The sequence below is a fragment of the Argentina silus genome, assembly GCF_951799395.1.
Source record: "Argentina silus genome assembly, chromosome: 19".
NCBI classification, from domain to species: domain Eukaryota; kingdom Metazoa; phylum Chordata; class Actinopteri; order Argentiniformes; family Argentinidae; genus Argentina; species Argentina silus.
Genome location: NC_139673.1, coordinates 11944561 through 11951008, shown reverse-complemented (window position 1 = coordinate 11951008; position 6448 = coordinate 11944561).

The following is a 6448-nucleotide window of genomic DNA, read 5'->3' as shown; positions in this document are numbered from 1 at the left end:
GTGGCCACCTGACATGAAATGATGTATATGTGATATACACTGCTCTTAGCTAACTGGTATAAAATCTTTGGTTGGGATCAATGGATTATTTGACTACTGTATTTGAGATTTATATTTCTTCCTCATCTAGTCCTCTATTTTCTTCAAACATTTATGTCAAAGATACTGACAGGAGAAAGCACATTCATGGTAGACATCCAGCCATCACCCAATATTGCCTTGATTTACATGAACACTCCAGATTATACTCATTGAGTGTCAGACCTATGAGGATATGATAGGCTGTACCTTATTGCTTTAACCTATGTGGAATTTTCAACATATTATTTATATTCAATCAGAGTTATGGCTCTGAATGTATTCAATCGTATTCTGATTTTGCCTTTTCTATTTGAAATTGTATGTTACAATTGTATTTATTTTGGGATCGCCACAGTAATTGGTATTCCAGTGCGATAGGTGGCACCTTGGCAAGAGAACATGCGCGATTTATTTCTCCTTTCTCGCTCGTGAGTGGAGTTTACGTCCGGTGGTGGACTCCTCCTTTTCCTGCGAACAGCAATCCACCAATTGTCCAAATCGCGCCCAACCAAACTCAAATCTCTCGTCCAGTCACAAGACGGAGAAAAACGTGGAAAAAAACACGCCTTCTTCATCTCAAACCACAACGTGGAAGTACAAAACGACAACAACAACAAACGCGTGCACGCTTTTCTCCTTTGGCTTTGTATGCTCTCTGATGATCCAATCTGGAAATCAGGAAAAAGCGAAAGCTGGGTAGTATGATCACAAGGATTCTTGTGAAAACAATTGATCAACTTTCTGTTCTATTTTAGCAATTGTTTTTGTAATAACATAGTAATAGGCTTTTTTTGGTTTTATTACACAATTGGAGTTGGGATAATAACTAAAGTTCCATTGTTCTAAAATTACAGAGCAATTATTATTTAACAGCATATTAACATGAATGTTCTATCACGAGAGCAATTGCAGCTCACACAAGGTGTTGAGGAACATAATGTGAAGTGTTACAGAGAAATTATCTTTTTACATTTATTTTGAAGATGACTGCTTGCCAAACCAGAGAGACATCAAGTCTGATTCGGTCTTCAACTTGAGGACATGTCCTAAGAATGTTGGACACCACTGTGGCATCTTAATGCATGTTGACTGTTAAACTGATTGTCTTTGAACTGATCTTTTACCAACACAGACAAACCCAAACTGCTCCTGACTCTGTTCACAATACAACTCTGGTAGAGCGATGATGATTTTTGAGGACTGCATCACAGCATGTCAGCAACCGGACACCCAGCATGTGGCCAGTGCTTGGTCAGCTCCACTGCTCTCCAGGGTCTTTACCCCTTACCTCAATAAAAGTAACATTACTACACCATCTGACGAATATAATCAACCAACTTGAATGTTCATGTATGAAATGATCTAATATATTGTATTCTGTTTCGTATAACAAGTCTTGATCATGCTAATATGTGTATCACCTTGCTGTATTTGTTTTTAGTCTTACTTGTGCCTGAAGTTTATTACGGTCTTTACTTGAACTGAAACGTGTGACTCTCCTTACAAATGGACTGATGTTCTTAGGTGACATAATGTTACAAGAAACAAAAACTGTTTTTTTCCCCCACTCAACTGGTATTATTAACGTATTTGAATGTTGAGAATGAGATGAGAAATGTGACCTGATTGTCATTGTTTTCCCTTTTTTATATTGTAGCAATGCTTGATCCTGTAATACATTATTTAAAAACATGATTATCAAATGCACAACTTCATACTACATTAGACCTTACTATGTGAAATAATATCCTTAGTATGCCTACGATGAGACTGAAGTCTCTGTTATCAGAAAGGTGACAGGGATAGTGGCTGCGGGTCAAAGGTTATGTGGGGTAGTGCATTGGCCTGTATGATCATCTTTTTTTAATAAACAATCACATAGTAAATCCAGCTTTCCTGTCTCTGTGTCCTATGGTCACATCACATGCAGAGGTCTACTGTCATCAGAGAAGCAGCTGGGGGTCAAATGTGATGTGGGGTAGTGTATTGTTATCCTATGATAATATTACATTCAGAGACAGTGAGTGACATCATAAAAAAGTTCCAACTTCTCTGTCAAGAAATGTTTTCAGTTGGAACTGGCTTCACAGAAGATCCAACCAGGAGCTAGAATAACACAGATTTACCGAAATCCCACCCTTCCTCCGCTCCACGGCGTTTTGATTCTTGAAAACAATCGAACATGTTTCTTGGAATATGCAAACCGTTGTACCACAATATCCAAGAAGTGTAGTCTGGACGATTTTGTTCTACTTTGTATAACGCAATGGAAGCCCAGGGGACACTAAGTAAGGCCACTGCACCCTGCGCTGTTGTTCCCACACCCACATTGGCATTAGAAGTTGATAATGTCAAGATTCAAGATATCACTGCAACAGGTGTTCAGGAAAAGAAAACTGGAGATGTTGTTCATATGCCAATAACTAACTCTCAGAACAGACATCAAACAACACTTATCAAGTTTGGAGATATAGCAGACGGTTGAGACAAGGTTTTGTCGCAACCAATTAAACTGCCAGGTGGTATATCTGGACTGCAAACAGTGCACACAGGAGGAAATCAGTTCTTAGTTATGTCAAATATGTCAAAAGATGATGTTGAGGGAAAAATCTGCACATCTGCAAAGGCTTGCTCTTCTCAAACACAGACTTCAGCCCAGGGCCCATTGCCAACTGGGAGTTTTCTTTTTCCAAGCCAAAGTACTGGCATTGTCCCCCTGCTAACCCCACCTGCTACAGCAAGCACATCTGCTCCTGTGCAGCATCCATTTTCGTCAATTTTCCTCCATTGTCAAACCTTTACCAGTCCTCCTGCTCAGAAGTATGTTCCGCCAGTGAAAAGACAAGGTCCTGTGAGTTCCTCAGAAAAACATATTGAAGTGAAGGTCAAGGAGTCTTACCCCCCACTGCAAGCACATAGATATAGACCTCAATGATAGATCAGACATAAAAGAGTAACTCGTGTTGACGTTACTCACTAATGGTGTAATGAGTGTTAATTATTTTGCCAGCAAGATAAAATCTCCCTTCCAGTTTGTTATCCTTGATATTCTATAGTACAACTTTGATCCTGGTCTGGAAAATGAACAACTTTGTAGATTCTCTCAGGCTGTTGTTAGCAGATTAAAGAGTAAGAAATGGAGACACCAGGGAGACGCCATTAAATTTCACATGGCCCATGAAGAAATGAACCACATGTTGAGTACTTGGTTTTATAACAGACGGTTAACTCCTCAGAACACTAGAGAACCTGCTGACGTTTGTGTAAAGGTTGAGTCTGAGCCTTTCCCTATAGGCCTATCTCTGATGCAGGTCAAGGAGACCAATGATGAGGAGAAGGCTGTCTCACAGAGCCCAGTAAATCCAGAAAGCTCTGTCTAGAAGTCAGAACCCACTGATGTTGACATTAAGGTCGAGTCTCCTCTGCAACTAATTTCTCCTCAGCATGTGAAGAAGGAGATTGACTCTACAGACATTACCCCACACACTGACAAAACAGCAATGTTTTTCTAGAAGAATGAACTTACTGATGCCTCTATAAAAGAGGAACCTGACCGTCTCCCCATTTCTCTACAGTAGCTCAAGAAGGAGAGCAACTCTGAAACTGATGAAACACTTGGCAGTGAAGAAATATCAACACCAAGTCAGAACGTGAATGTTGTCTACATCAAGCCTGAAATGCAGTGTCCTGTGAGTGTCTTGATACAAATATCTGGGGTCTCAGTAACAGAGAATAGTGAATGAGCCTTACCCCCTCTGCAGGCAAATAGGCTTAGACGTGGATATTAAAATTGGTGGTGAAGGAGAAACTAAATTTGCATGAACTTACTAGGGGTGTAATACTTGAAATTAATTATTTTGCCAAAGAAGTATGTGCATCTTGTAAGCAGATTGTCATAAGCATCATTTTGACCTTGATTTGGAAACCGAATAAAGCATCTTGCAAGAACCCTTTGCATTCACTGAAACAAGAACCCCCCCCCCCCCCCCCCCCCCCCAAGAAGAGTCTCGGAGTAGGAGCAGAAGGCTCCTCCAGGCAAAAACCCACAGCCAAGGAACTCCCTACATGATGAAACGGCAACATCTGTAAAAGAACAGGGACCTGTTGAGAGAGATAAAAGAGAAGTCTGATATTCACTGTGGGGTCATAGACTCAGCCCACAGCCAAGGTTTAGAAAAATGATCCTGGACATGGTCATGAATGATGATGTGGGTGAGAAGAGGCTATTTACCAAACTGACTGTGTGTTGGTAAACCGGCTGCCCCAGCGAAGAAATTTCTAACAAATCCTATCCGAATTCAGATCAACCATCTTGCCACACATGGTGAAGGCAAATTAAGTCTATACTGACTCGTGAGAGGGTTATGCTATCCCTTGTGACTGAGCTCTTCTGTGTTTATATTTGATTGACGGCTTAGCTCACCAGGCTAAAACAACGCTTCTACTCTGGGAGAAGATGATTTTTGGAGTTGCAGAGATAGAAGCTGGAACGGTGCGTTTGGCAAAGGGCAACACGTGCAAAGGGCAACACGTGTGTGAAGTTCAGAGCCTTTTTGACAAGCACAGGATAATTTGAGGAGGTCACTTTGACCCAATCTAGAGGAAATAGACTTGATACACTCTGTCTAAATGCAGCAGGGTTATACAGCATGTATGATGATTTGTTGGAGATAACCAGTGACAACAGTAGTTTGTTTGAAGGAGACTTTAAACAAAAGAAGAAAGAACACTTCAAAGCAGGATGCAGAGCTCTGGAACTGATTTGCAAGTTTATCATCGATACTCATCGTCAAGCTCCAGGAATGGCAAGAAGATGGGAGACAGCTTGTTGAGGGTCTGTTTGTTTGTTGACAGAGATGCTCAAGGACCTTCTGTTTGACAGGCTCACCATGTGGACAGACACTGAGTTTTACAAGCTGACGGTGCAGATTTTGGAATTGCTCATTGCTAGTTTTCTGAGAATATGTAGCAAGATGCTTTCTAGTAATCCTGATCATTGCATGCATGTTCTGCCATCAGATGAACTGAGAAAGAAGCTGATGTCAATGCCAAAGAGAAATGCCAGCCTCCAGAGAGATATTGGCTTCTTGAAACATCTGCAAAGGGCTAAGTCAGGAGCAATTGGCATTGCACTCGAAGGTATGGTCATGTTCAAGGGGACTCGCACATGGGAGTGGCTGCCATCTTTAAACAGACAGAAAAGAGTGTCAGTTTTAAGAGCACTACAGCAAGCATTGAAGCAACACAGAGCTTTGGCAATGCAGTGCTCAAAGAACCAGAATGTGATAGGCAAGAGCAAAGCAACTGATGGGTCGGAGACCAAACATGATTCAACAGTGGTGATGCAAGAGACATTGGCTAAAGAGACCATTGAAGAAATGCTAGTGACATCAGAGGAGATGGATCCAAGGCTTGAGGCTGAGAAAGTCACCTCTCAACAACTACCACAGCAGGGTGAAGTAGGAGTGACACCAAAGAAACTTGTAGATACAGAGACATTTATGATGCCCTTGAAAAACAAACCAGCTGCGCAATATGCTATGATGAAAGATGATTTGATCAGAGAGTTGAAGAAGTGTGGCGGTTTGTGGGAGAAAAAAGATGATATGGATGAGCAGTTGGCCGTATTAGAGATAAGAAATATTCTGCAGTGACTTGCCAATTTCAGTTGCGGAAATATGTCCTTTGTATGAAAAATGATGGGGCTACTCAGCAGTTTAGTTTCCGGCAGAAAGTTGAGCTTCTAGGAGCTTTCGGAAAAGTTAAGATCATTGTTATCAATAAATGACGCTGCAACAGAGATCAAAACCACCAGTCTGAAGCGGACAGACGAGACATTCAACTCGATTCATAACGCCCCTGGAAAAATATCAAAAGTGGCCAAGGCTGTTTCCAAGTTCTAAGTGTGGCAATATGCAAGGGACCAAAGAATGGTGATGCACCCAGAAGACAAAAATGCTGTCCTCCTGCTCAAGTCACTGTTTAGGTGGATTAACACAGGAGGAGCCACAGGAGATATAGCAAAGCCAGTACAGGTTCAATGGAGGTGACAAGAGAACAACATTATAAAGATTTTAGTAAGACAGAAGCTGATGTTTTTGTTGTTACCTCCTTAATGGGGGAAAAACAGTTTAGGTTGTTCACAACACTATCAGTGTAACATACTTCACTTTCACCCATTTTCAAAACATTTTTGAAGTCATAGTAATTGGCTTCCTTGTCCTTCTGATGCATGCCTGGGTTTGTTTGATGAAGAAGCACGTTGGGAAATCATTACGAAGATTAGATGGAACATTGTGATTTTAAAGTGCCCCCCTTGTGAATATCACCATCCTCACACACGTAATTAGGAGCATTTATTTATTTA